Here is a 19,721-nt window from a genome sequence, read left to right as displayed (position 1 = left end):
TTAACATTTTAAAGTTTTCAAAATGAAGCTCAATATAAATAAACTTTCTAGTGGTTCACCCATCTATGGTGACTCTCATTCAGAAACGTCAAAGCACTTCCCAAAACCCCTGGGTGGATCATTTCTGATTATCCACATTTGTGGGTAGATAAACTGAAGCACGAAGCAGTTAAAGTCCAGAATTTGACTCTCTAATTTGAAACACTTTGGTCTTGATGTCCAGAGGTGCTGAGCACCCACAACTCAGATTGCGATTAGTGGAGAAGATGTGAGTGCATGGGGGAAAAGAGGGAAAGCCCAATTCAGGCAGTAAAAATGAGTGTGTGCTAGTGCTGTTTGGAAAAAATTCTATTCACTGTTTTGACTGAAAATTATTTTTTCAGCTAAACAAAATCCCTTGCAAAAAATGTTTGCTTCCTTTGAAAACATTCCCTTTTTTATCAGAAAATAAAACCCTAGAAAACCAAGTTTGTGTTGGTTTTCAGCCAGAAACGTTTTAGGTTTTTGGCAGTTTTGGACCAAAACATTTTTGGGTTTCAACAGGAAGTCATAATTTTCCATTGAAAAATTCAACAATAATGAAAAACATCTTTGGGTTTTTTCTTATTGACCGGTGATGGTGGATAGTTCTCTGAATATATGGGCCTAAATGACACCACCAAGATCACGCAATACATGTGGCCAAGCAAGAAATCTAACCAAAGGAGTTCCAACTCCTAAACCTATGCTTTGTCTTTCCTGGGGAGATGTTGAATAAGACAAAAACGTTCTGCAAATATTTGTTTGTTTTTTAAATGAAATGTGCTTTGAGCAGCGTATTGCCCCATTTATGTCACTTCTTATGAACATTCCAGAAACTGAAGAGCATTTTCTGGCACCTTGAAAGTGAATTTCAATGTTATCTACGTGAATATTTGGTGGGAAATTAATTTTAAATGCCCATGGATGTTTGCTTGCTAGCTTATCCAATCAGGAAACAACAGCAGATGATTCATCTGACCAATCAAAACTAAGTGCTTTTTTAGATTTTTATAATGACACAAAGTAAAAAATTAAAAAGGCCATTTAGTCAATACTAGAATATTGAATGAATTGGAGGACACAGTGACCTGCTTACAGATATTCAGTCAGCAGCAAAAGAGGTTAAATTCAACAGATAAATTATTCAGCTTTACACTAGACCACCCATGCTGGAATAGCTGGGGTTTACGTTAGTGTAAATGTATCTGACAGATGGTTGCCAGACTTTACAATGAACCCAATCACTTAAAAGAGCCTCCCTGTCTAGAAGCTGAGTGTGCATTTTTCATGTCACTGCAACTGAGCCTTGAGACTCAAGCTGTGGGACAGCTTCTAGTCTCAAGGAAAAAAACTACCCGGTGAGGGAACCGCTCGGTGGTAGGAGAGATGCAAAACCTCTTGCCAGATGTTACTGCCATGAAGAAAGATGAGAGACGTTTTGTGTGGCTAAAGGGAGTGGAAATCAAGAGGCTGGGTGTTCGCATCTCAGCTCTCTCTCTGGCTCGCTGTGGAACCTGCCCGGCAAGGCACTGTTTTGCCTGTGTAAAATGAGAAAGAGCAGTTGATGGAGGCAAAGTAACATTATTGGGACCAACCTGGGTGCACACAGGACAGGGGAGGACAAAGGGGGTTGCTGCCTGATGGCGCAGCCCCGAAGAAACAGACAAATACCGAGGCGCTGGAGGTCTCCTGAGCATGAAAGCCACTTGGATTTAGTTGTGTTCACCCAAGGCCAGAACACATAGGCCTCGAGTTAAATTATCCTCCAGGCTGAACCCTGGCAGGAGACTTTCAAACATTCCCTGCAGGCCTGTGTCTCCCTCGCTATGTGATAAGAGCTGAGCTTAAACCATGATCCTTGGGGATTTCAGGAATGCATTTTCAAACAGCTTTCCATTGCTCTGTAATACCAGTGCAACCCAGTTCAGCATCATAGTGACAGATGAGGGAGATATTGAATGACAGGGGTTCACAGCCTGCAAAGAGACTAATGCCTACGAATCGGGTGGTTTGCTGTCCATTTTCTGGGGTGTTTTTAGTAGAAGTTGTGACAACTTGTGTCCTATGAAAAATGGTCTCTTCTTGGTTTGGTGCTGTGCAGTGATGCATGGTTCCTTCTGTGAAATACCAGGTGGCCATCTCCTATATTACTGAACCAAGGCAAGAGGCTCTGATGCAAGTTGCTTGAGAGAAGATGTCCACATGTAACCAAGAACACTTTTCACCCAAAGATCTCCAGGCTCTTGCCAACTGGTAATTATATAAGCCATATGGCCACACCCCTTGATGCAGGTAAGTATTACAGATGGGGAAAGCATGACACAGACCTGTCCGAAGTCCATTCTCTGGGCCAAGTCCAGAAGTCTTTCATTCATAGATTAGAAGGCCAGAATGGACCACTGTGAGTGTCTTGTTTGACCTAGAATGATAGAATCATAGAGCTGGAAGAGACCTCAGGAGGTCATCAAGTCCAGCCCCCTGCCCAAGGCAGGACCAATCCCAACTAAATCAACCCAGGCAGGGCTTTGTCAAGAAGAGACTTAAAAACCTCTAGGGATGGAGATTCCACCACCTCCCTAGGTAACCCATTCCAGTGCTTCACCACCCTCCTAGTGAAGTAGTTTTTCCTAATATCCAACCTGGACCTCTCCCACTGTAACTTGAGCCCATTGCTCCTTGTTCTGCCATCTGTCACTATTGAGAACAGCCTCTCTCCGTCCTCTTTGGAACCTCCCTTCAGGAAGTTGAAGGCTGCTCTCAAATCCCCCCTCACTCTTCTCTTCTGCAGACTAAACAAACCCAAATCCCTCAGCCTCCCCTCATTGGTCATGCACACCAGCCCTCTAATCATTTTGCTTGCTCTCTGCTGGACCCTCTCCAATGCGTCTACATCCTTTCTATAGTGGGGGGCCCAGAAATGTACACAGTATTCCAGATATGGCCTCACCAGAGCCGAATAAAGAGGAATAATCACTTCTCTAGATATGCTGGCAATGCTCCTCCTAATGCAACCTAATATGCTATTGCCCTTCTTGGCTACAAGGGCACACCGTTGACTCATATCCAGCTTCTCATCCATTGTAACCCCCAGGTCCTTTTCTACAGAACTGCTACTCAGCCAGTCGGTCCCCAGCCTGTAACAATGCTTGGGATTCTTCCGTCCCAAGTGCAGGACTCTACGTTTGTCCTTGTTGAACCTCATCGGATTTTTTTTGGCCCAACCTTCTAATCTGTCCAAGTCACTCTTGACCCTATCCCTGCCCTCCAGCATATCTACCTCTCCCCGTAGCTTAGTGTCATCTGCAAACTTCTGAGGGTGAAATCCATCCCCTCATTCAGGTCATTAATGAAGATGTTGAACAAAACCGGTACAAGAACAGATTCTTGAAGCACTCCTCTAGAAACCGACCGCCAACCTGACATCGAGCCGTTGATCACTACCCATTGGGCCCGACGTCTAGCCGGTTTTCTATCCATCTTACAGTCCATTTATCCAATCCATATTCTCTTAACTTCCTGGCAAGAATATTGTGCGAGGCAGTATCAAAAGCTTTGCTAAAGTCAAGGTATATCACATCCACTGACCTTCCCACATCTACGGAGCCAGTTACCTCATCATAGAAGTTAATCAGATTCGTCAGGCATGACTTGCCCTGAATCCATGTTGACTATTCCTGATCACTTTCCCCTCTTCCAAGTCCTTCAAAATAGATTCCTTAAGGATCCCCTTCATGATTTTTCCAGGGATTGAGGTAAGGCTGATTGGTCTGTAGTTCCCTGGATTGTTCTTCTTCCCTTTTTTAAAGATGGGCACTACATTTGCCTTTTTCCAATCATCTGGGATCTCTCCAGATCGCCATGAGTTTTCAAAGATAATGGCCAAAGGCTCCACAATGACACCTACCAGCTCCCTCAGTAGCCTCGGATGCATTAAATACGGGCCCATGGATTTGTGTATGTTTAGCTTTTCTAAATAGCTCCTAACTCGTTCTTTCCCCACCAAAGTCTGTCCACCTCTTTCCCATACTACGTTGCCTAGTGCATTTGTGTGGGAGCTGACTTTGTCCGTGAAGACAGAGACAAAGAAAGCATCGAGTACTTCAGCTTCCCACATCATCTGTCACTTGGTTACCTCTCTCATCCAGTAAGGGCCCCACACCCTTTCTGATCACCCTCTTATTGCTAACATGTCTGTAGAAACCTTTCTTGTTATCCTTCATATCCCTTGCTAGCTACAATTCCAATTGCACTTTTGCCTTCCTGATGACTCCCCTACATACTTGAGCAATATATTTATACTCCTCCCTAGTCATCTGTCCAAGTTTCCACCAAGGATGTCCCCGGTAAGCCAATCTGGTCGCCTACTATATTTGCTTTTCTTGCTGTGCAGCTGGATGGTTTCTTACTGTGCCTTTAATAAGGCTTCTTTAAAATACTGCCAGCTCTCCTGGATTCCTTTCCCCTTCATGTTAGCATCCCAGAGAATCCGCCCACCAGTTCTCTCAGGGAGTCAAAGTCTGCTTTTCTGAAGTCCAGGGTGTGTATTTTGCTATTCTCCTTTCTTCCTTTTGTCAGGATCCTGAAATCTACCATCCCATGATCACTGCTTCCCAGGTTGTCACCCACCTCCACTTCCCTTACTAGTTCCTCCCTTTTTGTGAGCAACAGGTCAAGCTGCACATGGCCCCTGGTGGGTTCCTTCAGCACTTGTACCAAGAAGTTATCCCCAACATTCTCCAAAAACTTCCTGGATTGTCTGTGTACTGCTGTATTGGTCTTCCAACAGATGTCAATGTGATTCAATTCGCCCATGAGAACCAGGGCCTGAAATCTGGAAGCTTCTCTCAGTTGTCCGAAGAAAGCCACGTCTACCTCATCCACCTGATCCGGCGTCTATAGTAGACCCCAACCACAACATCACCCCTGTTGCTTCCACCTCTAAATTTAACCCATAGACTCTCAACAGTCTTTTCTCTCTCTAAATCATGGGTTCCCAAACTGGGGGCATGTAGAAATTCCAGGGGGGGCACGAGGTGATCCAGCCTTCTCCCCCATCAAGTTTTGCTGCCCTGCTCAGTTCCTTTTTGGGTTTTTTTGCTCAACAAGTTTTGCTGCTATTGGGGGGGGGGTTCAAAAATCAAAAAGGGGGGCGTGATGCCAAAAGGTTTGGCAACCACTGCTCTAAATTGCTCCGAGCAATCATACTGCTCTCTTACATACAATGCAACTCCTCCTTTTCTCCCCCTCCTGTGCTTCCTGAACAGTTTATACCCTTCCATGACAGCGCTCCAGTCATGCGAATCATCCCACCAAGTCTCTGTCATTCCAATCAAATCGTAGTTCTTTGACTGGGCCAGGGCTTCTAATTCTTCTTGTTTGTTCCCCAGGCTTCTCGCAGTTGTGCACAAACTCCTTAGATAACCAGTTGATCGCTCTACCTTCTCCATCCAAATCAGGGGTCTTCCTTTGTTGCTCGTTCCTCCTTGTGATTCTTCCTGGTGTCTGGCTTCCTCACTTACCTCAGCTTTGGTCACCATCCTTTAACGAACCTAGTTTAAAGTCCTCCTCACTAGGTTTGCCAGCCTGTCCACAAAGATGCTCTTTCCTCTCTTGGTTTGGTGGATCCCATCTCTTCCTAACAATCCTTGTGCCCGGAACATAGTCCCTCCTATATAACATGCCAATCTTAAGAGAATGCAAGCGATTCCAGCAGTAGATTAAGTAGGAGTTGAACTTGTCGATACTTGGATACTCTTTTCACTGATCACACGAAGCTCTTCTTACAGGCCAGATCCCTCCCTGCAAGCAGGGGCTAATCAGGGCAACACAAGGAGGCTTCTCCTCGCCAAGTTTCTTCTTGATCATTCTGTAAGGTTTGTCCCTTCCCCTCTGAACAGGTTACAGATCTGTCTCCAAACTGCATGAATCCACTGGGCTCTGCATCTGCATGGCGATGGCTCTGTTATCCCCTTGCTCAGGTCTTTCCCTGGGAGATCCAGTGAATGAGAGCTACCAGGGTGCTGGAATTGGTGTCAGGGAGCTGTCCCCAAGAACAAAAAGGTAAAATATAAAGACACTTTTCCCCAAGTTCTTAGGTCTTGCGCCAAGTACAGTTCAGCTGAACCCAAAGAGCAGGATACTTAGTCAATAGGACAAGTAGTGGATTTAGGATAAGTCAGAATAAGTGCAGATTAAATATGAGTTCTGTGTTTAATTATGAATCCAGCAGATACAAAAAATAGGATAACAAATACAAATGTGTACAATAATTCAGCACTGAGAATATAATTAATACCGGTCATTCATAACATCATAGGTTTGGAAGAGACCTCAGGAGGACATCAAGTCCAACCCCCTGCCTAAAGCAGAACCAATCCCAACTCGATCATCCCAGCCAGGGCTTTGTCAAGCCGGGACTTAAAAACTTCTAAGGTTGGAGATCCCACCGCCTCCCAAAGGAACCCATCCCAGTGCTTCACCACCCTCGCAGGGAAATAATTTCTCCTAATATCCAGCCTAGACCTCCCCCACTGCAACTTGAAACCATTGCTCCTTGTTCTGCCATCCGTCACTACTGAGAACAGCCTCTCACCCTCCTTCCTTCTTCTCCCTGTTTTAGATTGGGGAGAATCCCATATTTCATCACATCTAGAAGAACAGTGTTCTCCCTTGCCCGGCTACATGATTTTCTCATCCCCTCCTACTTGTGCCAGTAGCTGAAGGCACCCTTGATGCTAACGACTCTTGATATGAGGGGGTTGGTCGGTCAAGTTGCCGTGGGGGGTTCCCAAGTCTGGATGAGCACAAGGGAAAAGTTCAATGACACTTTGATTTAGGTTGAAGCCTATGTTGTGGTCAGCCCCCTTCAGTACAATGAGGGGAAGGTGAGAATTCAGAGTCTCTGTGGCAGAGGTTAGCTGGATTTGAACAAGGGTTACCCATTCCTCCCAGGCTTAGCTCTATATACTCCACCTGACCTTTACAGTATGTTCCTTGATAACATGCCTGACCTTTTCAGATCTAATTAGCAAATATGCTCGATTGTTGCCCAAATGCTGTATTTATCTTTTTCCTCCTCTGTTCCGCACGTTGCAAACCCTGCTTGCTCACCAGAGCTCGGTATCTCAGTCGGAGCTTCCTTACTCTAGAGACACTGATACCCAGATGCAAAGAGCCCTGCCTCTTTAGCCATAACTCCACTAGCTGGGACATGTGCGTAACAGAACTGAATTCTCTTTTGCGGAAAGGTCACAGGCATATTTGGCAGGCACAGGACTTGTGTGCTTTCATCCAGGGCTTCCCTCAGAAATTCCCTTAGGCTCATGATGCCTTTGCTGTTGGACGGTGCTCCGTGCACTTTAGAATATGACAAACAAGAAATGCTTTGAACAATGCCCTAAGAATCCTGCTGCATAGGTAAATGTGGCATAATCTGCGCCCCTCCCCCCCCCCCCCCCCCCAATCTAGGTCTCATTTTGACCTCTAATAATCAGAGAAGGCAAAGTTTGATATGCCTTCCAAAATGTGTTACCATTAATGATGATAATTCTGGATATTCCTGGTATCCATACATAGAGCCCTGCATGGATACAAAACCATATCCACATCTACAAAAATGATCCATGGATAGCCACATCCACAGCTGCAGATACCTGCTGATATGAAGTGGATATCTGCACATTTTCAGGGTTCTAGACACAAAATTTGTATCTGCATCTGCATAAATGAGCAGTGGCTATTCGCATCCATATCTGCAGATGTACAGATATAAAGTGGGTATCAGCAGATTTGCAGTGCTCTATCCATACAAATATCCAATCTTTGTTAAGTTCACCTCACTGTCATTAATGTGTCTAGCCTCACAACACTGCAGGTAGATCGGGACATGCTATTACCCCCACTACTCTAATGAAGAGCTGAGCCCAATATCGGATTTGGGAATTCAACCCTGTGGTCCATTTACTGTACCGTTCTTCCTTTCAACAGTGATGGCATAAGGGCTGTGAATGAATCATTGTGTCTTGCACCTGGCCATTTAGACATCACAAAAGGCCACAAAGAGCTACTCATGATTGAGAAGAAGATGCAGTTTCTGCCCCAAAGAGCTTACAGTGGAAAGAGGCAGCAAAAGAAAGCAAGGTTGGAACCACAAAGGATGGTTCTATTTGTTGCTGCTGCTTTATCAGTTGTGTGTATGACAGGATGGACATGTTAACTGTGGGAGATGAACAGGAGGGTTTTTTCATGAGGTGCTTTAATATTTGTAGACATCACAGAAAAAGTCTGTTTTGATCTCCAAAACAACAACCCCCAAACCAAGAGACAGTCTTCTTCCCATTTTGGTGAACAGGTGATTGTGTTAACTAAATGCTACACCATACGCTTCAAAGGATAACTTGACCTTCCTCCTCTCTCCCAATGGATTGGGGGGAATTTTTGTTACAAAATGTTTAGTTAATACTGTCCACAGCAAAGTAAATAGGTAGGATAACGAACTACGTAGTTTGTACCTGTGGCATTATTGTCCTCTGCTGGCTAGAATCAGAACTGCTTTTCAGTATGACATAGATCCCCATACTGCTAGTAGCTAATGGAGATTCCTCTTTTTCTCATGTGATGCTTTTGGAGAAGAGAGTTTGAGTTTTAACCCTTCCACCACCAGGATATTCAAAGCACAGCTGCTATGAAAGTGCAAAATTCAAAATTTCGAATATGTTTCTATTCCAGAGGGTTTGAAATGTAACCATTTTTATTTTTCAAAATTTTTCAGTAGAGTTTAACCTATTTTACTGAAATTGGTTTCATAACATTTATTTACCAAAAACCCTAGTTTTAAGTAAGATTTTTTTTTTTAAATAACATACACAATTCAAAAATGCTTTGATAAACATAACAAAAATGCCATGGAATATTTCACAAAAACAGAAAATGTCAATAATGTTAACAATTTTTGTTTTTAAAGAGAGGCTATTCATCAATAAAAAAACATGTAATGCAAAAAATTAACATTATTTAATCTGAGTGGGGTGTGCAGCACAGTGGCAAAAAGTCCTAAGTGGGAATGGATTTGTTACAACATGTATCTTGCATATTCAGAGCAACAGTTTAATATTTCATACTCGGTGTAAGTACAGCTATGTCTTCAATACATTTATCCCTTTAGCGCAGAGAGGGAGAGTAGGATGTTCAAAAATGGGCATGCAGAATACCTTACTCAGATCCTAAAATAATAATAGATAAAGCATATTGCAGAAAACTTTCCTTAGCCCAAAAGTGATTGCATTTCCTAGCAAATTTATTATCAGATTATCAGCTGGTATAAACTGGCATGATGAACTGATTGATGGTGGTCACTCGTTGCTGAGAATTATCATCTTTGAAAGTACAGTCCATAGGGTATAGCGAGTCACTGAGTCAAAGGCCTTAGTTAGATCAATTAAAGCCAGGTACAGTGGTCAGTTTTGCTCCTGACACTTTTCTTGCAGCTGCTGTGTGATGAAGCTCAGATCTGTAGTTCTGCGACATGGTCGGAAGCCACTCTGTGACTCCGGTAAAATTTCTTCTCACGGGGCAGAAGATGGGTTACAAGGACCAGTGTCAGCACTTTGCCTGCAAAGCAAAAAGAGAGATACCACAATAGCTCCCACAGTCCACTTTAACCCCTTTCTTAAAGAGGGTTACAATCAAAGTATCCCTCATTTCACTGGGTATCTCCTCCTTTATCCACATTTTAAGGATAAGCAGGCTAAGCTGCTGAATTAACTCTGGTCCACTGTCTTCGAAGATTTCAGCAGGGATCCCATCTGGAGCTGCTGCCTTGTTGTTCTTCATCTGCTTGATATCATTGTGTACTCATGAAATTTGGGAGGTCTCCAAGCTCATCCCTAGAAGGTCATTGGGGGATTTGTTCAAGAACTTTATCCACAACCACGGAGTCATTTCCAGTGAAAATGAATGGCTTCATTGTCCTTCACAAGTGTGGTTCCATCCTGAGAGCGATGGGGGTTCATGCCATGACAAGCTGGCCCATAAACAGCCTTAGTGGCACTTCAGAAACCACATGTATTATGGGTGTCCACGAAATGTTGGAGTTCTTGCGCACTCTCAGTCCACCATTTGTTCTTGAGTTCTCTGGTTTTACGTTGGACTTCTCCCTTTGCCTTAGCATGAGCTTCTCTCTTCTGACAAGCACAAAATGCCATTCTCTTCTCATTGACGTGTTGCTCGATTTCAACATCATTCTTATCAAACCAGTCCTGATGCTTTCTGAGGAAACTGGTATAGTTCCACTGAAGTCAAGGCAGCCACATTGATTTGTATCAGCTGAGGATTTGGAGTTATTTCAAAATAACCCCCTTATTTCAAAATAATAAATGGAGCATCCACACTACCAAGCCCTTTATTTTGAAATAACAGGCTAGTTATTTTGAAATCTGTACTCCTGCTTTCCTCAGGGAATTAGGTTATTTCAGAATAGTTATTTTGGGAGTTATTATTTTGAATTTATTTATTTGAAATAATTTTCTAGTGTAGACATGCCCTTACTGGGGATGGAATCTTTTCCAGACCATTGCTATGTTTATGTTTGTGTGTGTGTGTGTGGGGGGGGGGGTGTTTCTAATATGTCCTGCAACTGCTCATTTTAAAGTAAGAATATATCTAATCAGTAGCAAGCCAGTCCGAAAAACATTTGGTCAAGTCTGGCATTATCATATTTTTCATTTATTTCACACTTCTGTAATACATTCTTGTCGTATTATCCAAATTTGAATTTTCAGTCTTTTCATGTAGTTCAAAGGTTTTGGTAGCCATTGTGTCATGTTGCTATGTGTCAGTTAACACAGCTGCTAAGTTCTGTCTTCATAGGTGGCTTCCCTTTCATGGTGGAAAAAGTCTTTCCAAACACTGTTTGCATTTCTCCTGTAGTAGCTCTTTTGAAGTCAGTGAGATAGTTTGCATGAGCCAAGTGTGCCGGATTTGACCTTCAATTTGTAAATCTGAGCCTTGGGATCCTTCTGGACACTGTGCATTGCAGAAATGTGAACTAAGTGTTTTTTCAGTGAAACACAAATTAGCATTCCTCATCTCTGATGAGCTTGGTGGATAGCAAAGATCCCACTTCCTAAAGTGCACATGTCTGCTTATCTTTCAGTATATAAAGTGGGATTCACATTCCAATATACTCCTTGCTTTGTTTGGGCTGGAGATGTGACTCATAGAGTGTGATGCATGGAGCGCTGCCTCTTGCCTTTTAAGAGACAGTGCTGTGTGTTTGGAACTGTGTAACTCCTCCTGGTAATGGAAAGAACATGGGAAGTATGAAGGGAGCAGATAGTAGTTTCATTTTCCAACCCAAATCCCTAAGGGAATGCTTGCAGCTGGCATGGTGCTATGCCAAACCCTGCGATGAATGTGGAGCATGGCATTAAATAATATTAATAACATTACTCACGGTTTGATCCTCCTTTTAGTTGTAGACTTGGAAATCAGGAGAAACTCTATTGAAGACAGTGGGATGAGATTACTGTAGAAGAGAAGGGATGCAGACCCTTAGCATTACATTCCATCTTCCAGAAGCTTTGCAAGCATAAACTAATTAGTTAATTCTCACATTTTCTCTGTGTAATGGGAGAATATATATTAGACCCATTTTAAAGGTGGGGAAACAGGTGCAGATTTGATTTTTGTTGCGCCAGTCCTGTGCCCGGTCACAAGCCCACACCTCTCATTCAAAAAAATGATTTCTTGGAGTCACTTAGAATTTAATGCATTTTTTCGTAAGAGTAACGGGGAGGGTCTGTTGCTGCTGTTCGTTTTCTGCCCTAGAGTAAACTATGGCTGCATGTTTGAGAATGGAAGGGAATATGAAAAGCGACAGAGTGCTAATACATTAGGCATTCATTTTGCATCATATTAGCAATGCTTGTACTGGATAAGTGAAATGTCATACTCTGTTAACACACAATTTAGGGAACATAACTGAACATTTCACTAAGGTAACTTGAAACTTGTTAACAAGATGATGCTCATACTTTGGATGTGCATTAATCTTCACTGTGGATTATTGCTGCAGCAGTAGAGATGCAATAAAGCATTTGGTTTACTTTGAAATAATTATTTTTTGTCTTTAAAAATATGAAATACATTCTCCTGTGAAGAAACACAGCTGAGGAAACAGAACCATAGTTCAGCACTTTTGGGAGAACTGTTGTCTTGCTTTGGAAACTAAAACACATTTTTTTTTACTTGATGATGATTTTGTTCAGAAGCTCTTGTATTACCCTTCCAAATATAACTTTGCAATCTTTCTTTGCCCTGAATTTTCTGAAATGGACGTCCCCAATCCTGTCTTTGGGACCCCCCCCTCCCGCCAGTCGATGAGAAAAAGTACAGACTTGGGCCACTCCAGTCTCCTTTTGAACACATCATGAGATGTGGTGGAGTGCTCTACATTTTTAAATTAGGCGCCCTGTAAAGACACCAGTCTGAGGATATGTCTACACTACTGGGGTCTATTGGGAAAAGGCACACAAACTGCGCTCCACAATTTGCTTACCTTTTTCTGAAAGAGGCTTTTCCAAAATTTGGCCCGTCTACACTAGGCCAAATTTCAGAAAAGCTTCCTCTTTTGGAAGAGCCCTTCTTCCTCGTGGGAGGAGGAAGACAGGGCTTCTGAAAGACCATGTCTGCTTTTCCACCAAAAAAAACAGAAGAGCAGACACGTTCCCTGGATGCAACAGAGTTTTTCTGAGATACCTCTGGTAGACATAGCTTGAGGTCTGCACAGCTACTCAGCTGCACGTCTATAAAGGTCAATAGAATTGTATTGGTGTAAGCAAGTGAAGACTCTGATCCCAGGGTTTGCACAGGAAAGATCCTCATCTAGGTTTTGTCTACACTGCGAGTTTTTGCGGCAGAAAATATGCTAATGAGTTCCTAATAAGTTGAGATCTTATTAGCATATTTTCTGCTGTTTCTTTTTGCGCACGAGGCATAAGGATCTACACTGCTTCTTTTTGCGCAAAAATCCCCTTGCACAAAAAGAAACGGCAGAAAATATGCTAATGAGATCACGACTTACATTAATGGGTCCCTCATTACCATATTTTCTGCCACAAAAACCTGCAGTGTAGATGTAGCCCTCGTATATATCCACAGGGCTCCACTGATCTGTCATAATTTACACCTGTTAAAGATCCTTGAGACCTACGGTCTGTCTTTTCAGTTTGGATTGTAAGCTCTTTGAAGCAGTGACTGTCTGACTGTGGATCAAATGCTGACTCCACTGAGTGGAAAAGCTTCCAGCGACATCAGCAGGGCCAGGATTCCACCCTGCCTCCAGGTGCTCCTGTAAAACAAATAATATGTAATGTCAGTAAATAATGCTGAGCATCAGGGTTCTCTCTAATGCTTAGAACAGGCTCCTGAGTCAGGTCGTATGGCATGAAATCCAGGCTTCACTGAAGCCAATGAGAGTTTTGTCATTGACTTCAGTGGGGTCAGGTTTTCATCCTGATTTTCCCTTCCCGCATCTGTCACCGATTGACTCCATGGCTTGGACAAGTCATTTCATCTCTCAGTGACTCCGTGTTCCCATTTCTTATACAAGTATAACAATGTCTGCCTCGCTGGCATGATGCTGAAGCTTAATACATTCATGCTAGCACCGAGCTTTGTGTTCTGCAAATGGAAGAGACTATACAAATGCAAAGTGTTTTCTTTCCTTCCTCACTCTCATCTTCCTTCTCATATTCTCCACCTTGCTTTAAATCAAAGAGTATTTAATGAAGAAAAGGCAGCAATATATCTCATATTTTCATGGAGATCTGTCCCATTCTCTCTCTTCCTCCAAGCACAGTTTGTAAGGTGCCTAGCATGACCCAGATTCTGTCACTGGCTATATGAATGTCTGGGAGGTACCCTTAGATGTTTCATACCCCTAATTTATCTGGAAGATGTACTAACGAGTTCTCTGCAAACATCTGAAACACAACACCTGAAATTTCCAGCAGCTTAACTGAGCCATGTTACTATAAAGAAGCAGATACCTTAACTCTTTTACTATTAAAACACCTGGACATTTAGCTAACAGGCTAAGGGACTTCATACCGTTCATTGTATAAACATTCTAAAACTGGAAGATGAAACTTAGCATCTTGTGTTGTGTTTGCTTTGGTCTTGAAGACCGTAAACCTGGCACCTTTTACTAGCACTAGCCATTAATTTGAAAAATGCAAAGGAGGTAAACTCTATCCCCATGCCTAGACCCGATTGGCCTCCACAAATCCCCTACTTAAATCAGAGTCCAATTTCTTTCTTGTTTTCCACCATCCCTCCTCAAGAATCTAGATGAAAACCTGACTCTACTGAAGCCAATGGCAAAGATTCCATTGACTTCATTATGGTCAGGATTTCACCCCCAGTTTTCAGAAGTGTGAATGTAAGGTCCTTGGGACAGGGACTGTCTTCTGTTGTTTGTAGAGCCCATGGAACATTAGGGCTCCAGTTCTGAGCTTCCAGAAAACTCCATCATAAGAGTATGTCCCCTGGAACCTTTGTAGAACATTGCATTGGTCCTTGGATTACTTTTTTTAAAAAGTGACTACTAGGAGGCTACGGCCCCTGCTCACTACACTTGCCAACCCCCCTCCCTCCTGCCCAGAGCACCTAGGGTTGCCAGATGGTTTCAACAAAAATACCGGACACACTTGACATTACATCACAATCTACATTCCATCTTATTTAGAAAATACCGGACATTTCTATTTTCTCAGTTTGTTTCCCGAACAGAAAGCTCAAATACTGGACTGTCCAGTTCAAAACTGGACACCTGGCACCCCTAAGAGCACTGGGAAGTGGGGAGGGGAAGGCCACGCGGATCCTGCCCCACTCAGAGCACCAGGGAGAGTGGAAGGGGAGGCCACGCGACTCGTGCCCCACTTAGAGCACTGGGGAGGGGAGAGACCACACAGCTCCCGCCTCTTTAGGAAAAAGGCTTCCTCCTCGTAGAAAGAGGTTTACCACTGTCGGAAAACCCCTGCGTTCTTTTAACTTTCTGTCGAAAGAACACAATTGCAGTGTGGGTGTAAGTGTAGTTTTTCCAGAAAAATGGCCATTTTTCCAGAAAAACTCTGCAGTGTAGACATACCCTCAGAAACAGATTTGGAAGAACCAGAACAAGGGAGGCCAGCTCCCACAGCTGATGGTGTTTCTTTTGGAGTCTGCATAGCACTAGCCAGACTTTAGCCCCACCTGCCCTCCCCCTCTCAGTCTGTGTTAGCTTTCAAAACTGATGTTTTTCTTCATTAAACTTTGCGTTTTTCTGTTCTACTGGGGCCAGATTAACTCCTCAGCCGTTCTGATTCCACAAGGCTCACGTCATCGCTTGGAAATGTTGCAATACACATGTTCCTTCAGTTTTATTTCATTGCTGCTCAGGAATCCTGCTCTCAAGCCTTTGTCCCAAACACATTTGATTTCAATAAGAGAGGGCCTCTGCAGTGCTGCGCTTACATGGGCGGCATCCGCTGACCTCTGTGTTTTGACACAGCTTCGCCATCTCTGCGGGAGCTGGCTATGAGCTCACATTTTTTATCTGAGACGCTTTCACCTCACAACCAAATTCTTGAACTGAAAAGGGAGGTGAGTGGGGCAGGCGGCAGGCAGCATGCACTGGCGTCTGGATCTTGCTCACTCCACACACTAAAGCTCTTGGGAGAAGGTGACCCCTGACCCATCTCCCTCTGCTGGCCAAGGAATACAAAAACCAGATGTCCCAGAACATAGTCTTGGCTGGGCTAATTACCCTGAGGAGACTTCTCTCTGCATCCAGCCCCTCCCCCACTTGCAAAAAGAATGTAAAATAGCCATCTCTTTGTAAAAGGGCACCATTTGACATTTGTCTGCACTTCAAATGCTGTCCAGGGTGGGGAAGTGTTAAGACTGGAACCACAAATGACAATGGGAAATATGACACAAAAGGGGGGGATATGGTCGAATGATTGTCAGGATTGCAAAGAGGTTTTTGGGGGGCCTGGGAAGAATCTGAAATGGAGGGCCTGTCATCCTTCCAAAAAATTGTCAAAAATTCCAAAAGTTTGTCACCTAGACAAACTTGCCTTTGCAATAGGCAGTCACTTGCACCAAAAATCAAAAGTGTATTAGGTTACTCCCCGTCCCAAAGAGACAGCCATTTACAACAGGTCTGCTGCGTTTTAGATCGTACACCAAAGACAATTGTAGCCCAGTTCTCTAATACAGTGGTTCCCAACTTTTTTGATAATGTGGACCGGCAAACCCATTCACAACCTTTTGGCAGACGGGTAACATTTTATTTGCATATCATTATGCAAATAATGAATATGCAAACATGCAAATAAAATGCTACTGGTTTGCCAAAATCGCAGACCCCAAAGCCCCCCATTGCCAGCTCCCCCCCAGAGGCCCCAGTGCCCCCCAGTGTCAGTCCCTTGCCTCTTAGATCCCCCCATCCCTTAAAGCTCCTGATACTAGCCCCACCCCCAGAACCCTCCAGTATTAACTTTGCCCCCCAGAGCTCCCCAGTGCCATCCCCCACCTCTTAGAGCCCCCAGCACTAGCCCTGCCCCTGGAGCCCCCACTGCCAGCCCCATCCCCCTTACCTAGCCCTGCGCTACCTTCCAGCTGCCCAGATTGTGCTGCTGCCCAGCTCACAGCGGCGCTAAGGCTGCCGTGCCATGCTCCTCGCAGCCCTCCTGCCGTGCAACGGATCACTCTTCCACGAGCAGGAGACCCTGCCCCTGCCCAGCGCTGGTTGGCTGAGAGGCGGGGCAGGACATGCCTCTCCCAACAGCCACGGTGGGAAGGGAGGTGCTGGGTGGTGTGTCCCTAGGCCCCAGAGCCGCTGCAGCCCAGCAGCCAGTGGTTTGCAGCCTGGCACCGGGCCGCAGACTGGTGGCCGGGAACCGCTGCTCTAATAAGCTATCTAGTTATGTATTAACTACGAAAGGGAAATGCCAGAGTTATTCACAAGGTTAAGACATGTTAACATAAACACACAAATGAGTTGCAGCCTTAATAAGCAAGCTCTGTATGTCCCTTGGGGCTAACCCGGGCTAAATACTGGGAATCTCTTGCTTATGCCTAGAAAACTTTGCCCTGGAGAGTCCAGCATAGAGGTGCGGTTTCTCCTTGTTAGGCTTTTTATTCCTTCCCCCATTCTGCTCCTGCTGCAAACTTAGACTTTCTCTATATGTAAAGTGCAGCCATGGCAGCACTTTAAGGTGCAAGTGTAGCAACGGTGTTCTATGTAAACCACCTCGACGAGGGGAGTAGCTAACAGTGCTGGGAGTCCAACTCCCAGAGCAGTATCCTGGTTCATACTGGCACTTTATAGCACTATAACTTGCTGTGCTCGGAGGGGTGTTTTTACACACCTCTGAGCAAGCAAGTTCCAGTGCTGTAAAGTGCCAGTATAGACTTGGCCTTAGCTGATGAGAGGAATTCACTTTTAAACCTCTTCTTCAAAGGGGACGAGAGGGTGAGCAATCAACAACGTGTTTTATCCTATGATGTTCCATTTGGTTTTGCTGAGCCTTCACTGCTGGGCAGAGCCTAATGCCTTTTGTTGGATGCCAGCATCTCACACTAAAATTCACGTCTCTTTCCTGCCCGGTGATTTACAGTACCGAGGCTTAAAAAGCAAACTCTTAAATACTGCCTTCTTGGGATACAGATGTTACATGTGAAACTAATGCACATAGCAACTTAAAGCATTCAGTGAAGACTAAACACATTTTTATAATTTTACTGCCTTTTCTAACACATATGAGCCAGACTATTTCCAGCTACATATCTGTCGGTATCCAACACTATGGGTACGTCTAGACTACAGGCTTCTGTCGACAGAGCGTCTAGACTACATTGAGTTCTGTCGACAAAGCAAGCTGCTTTGTCGACATGGTAGTGTAGACGCAAAGGACAGTTTACATGCAATAACACCTTCTGTCGACAGAAACTCTGTCGACAGAAGGTGTTATGCCTCGTAAAATGAGGTTTACCAGTGTCGACAAAACTGCTGAGTTCTGTCGACGTTATGTCGACAGAACTCAGCGGTAGTGTAGACGCAGGTATAGTTTTGTCGACAAAAGTCTACTTTTGTCGACAAAACTCTGTAGTCTAGACACACCCTATGTCTACACTACAGTTTTTCTGAAAAAACTTCACTTACGTCCACACTGCAATCGCGTACTTTCGAAAAAAAATCAAAAGAACAGAGGAGTTTTTTCCAACATTGGTAATCATCTTTCTGCAAGGAAAAAGCCTTTTTCCGAAAGAGCTCTTTCGGAAAAAGGCGTGTGTGGACAGGGAAGAGGGAGTTCTTTTGAAAGAAGAGGAAAGAGTAGAAAGCACATGTGCCCTGGTGGCCACTCCGTTTATAGTAATCACAGCTTAAATGCAAGATAGCATCCATTCAGTGTGGACGCTATCTTTCAAAAAAGCAGATTCCTTTTTGGATGCACTTTGGCAGTGTGGACCCTCTCTCTTTCAGAAGAAGTTTTTTTGGAACATCTCTTCCAGAAAAGCTTCTTCTGAAAGAAGCCTGCAGGCTAGACGTACCCAGGTATGGCATAGGAATCTTGTGCCAGCATCACAGAGGGATTTAAACATGTGCCTAATTAAATGCCTTCCTATTCTCCCAAATCACCCAACCAAATTGAAAGAGTCCGCCACTTGCCTGACACTAGCACAAGCTGCCTTTGTTTGGTTTCCATCTCAGGGAAATTTCAGGTTGCCTGCCTACTTCAGACTAATGTCAACCTTCTGGAAGAGACTTAGCGAGCTCAAATAAGTAATGATAAGTGTAGCTGAAGAATCTGCTTGTAAACTAAAGAACAAGGCCTCAAGAGGCTTAAAATTTTCAAAACCAATTTAAGGAATTCATGTGTCAAATTATCATGGATGGAATATTTTGGACTATTTTAGCATGTCACTAAGAGTTCCCCATATCCAGAAGTTTCTAAAACAGTGGTGGGCAACCTGCGAGCTGCATGCAGAGAATTGGGGTTTGCTGTATGGTCTGTGAGACATTTTTGTTACAGTTGGTTGCCAGATTTCGTTGGTTTCTGTCCATTTTTTTTTTTTTACCTTCCGGTATTACTAAAGTGACATGAATGTAAAGCAAGAGCATGTTCATTGCACTCAACATTGACTGAGAGCTGTTCACTCCCTCTGCATCCAAGCAAAGAGCTTCTATCGTTCAATTGGCACACCCCAAAATTCTAGGTACACACATGCCGTTAGCAAAACTACCCTTATCCTGGGAGACTGTCTTGGTTACGACAATCTTGCGGCCCACTCGTGCAGCTCAGTCATTAGCTTAGGCTGCCCATCACTGCTGTAAATTTTCTCTAGGTCATTCATTCTCTCTTCAGTAACCCATAAATGACTAAAGCTTAACTTTTCGAAATGTGTAATATACATTTAACATTAGTTCCTGGTTTAACTTCTCTTCTGAAGCTTATAAAAGATTTAGGTCCAGAAGCGCTTTTGTTTTTAGAATTAGACTTTTTCCTATAAATAGAAATGTTGACAAAATATGTTAGGTTCTAATCTCATTCTGTGTGTGTGTGTGTGTGCATTTGTGCTGGGATGAGGTGTGATTATCTGAGGTGGTTCTGCTTGTGTGTTCAATGTGTGCATGCCTTTCTACGTGTGTTTTG

At 43.8% G+C, this 19,721-nt stretch overlaps 1 protein-coding gene and 1 long non-coding RNA gene across 4 annotated transcripts in view; one reads left to right on the top strand and one right to left on the bottom strand.

Moving 5' to 3' along the window:
* The window catches only part of CLMP (CXADR like cell adhesion molecule), a 98,514-nt gene that overhangs the window by 53,865 nt on the left and 24,928 nt on the right, over positions 1–19,721 (top strand). The gene's annotated exons all lie outside the window — the stretch shown is intronic.
* Positions 7,586–17,034, bottom strand: LOC142820536 (uncharacterized). 2 transcript variants are annotated; one of them, XR_016347851.1, is made up of 4 exons: positions 16,662–17,034; positions 13,208–13,369; positions 11,474–11,545; positions 7,586–9,630 (listed from the first exon to the last, which is right to left on the bottom strand). It is a non-coding gene; the product is annotated as an uncharacterized LOC142820536 (long non-coding RNA). The 2 variants fall into 2 exon arrangements; XR_012897757.2 differs by having other exon boundaries at positions 13,232–13,369; positions 16,662–17,023.

This window comes from Pelodiscus sinensis, chromosome 25, assembly GCF_052426305.1.
Source record: "Pelodiscus sinensis isolate ZL-2025 chromosome 25, ASM5242630v1, whole genome shotgun sequence".
Classification (NCBI taxonomy): Eukaryota; Metazoa; Chordata; order Testudines; family Trionychidae; genus Pelodiscus; species Pelodiscus sinensis.
The sequence above is the reverse complement of the archived record's forward strand: the minus strand, read 5'-3'. Positions and strand labels throughout refer to the sequence as shown.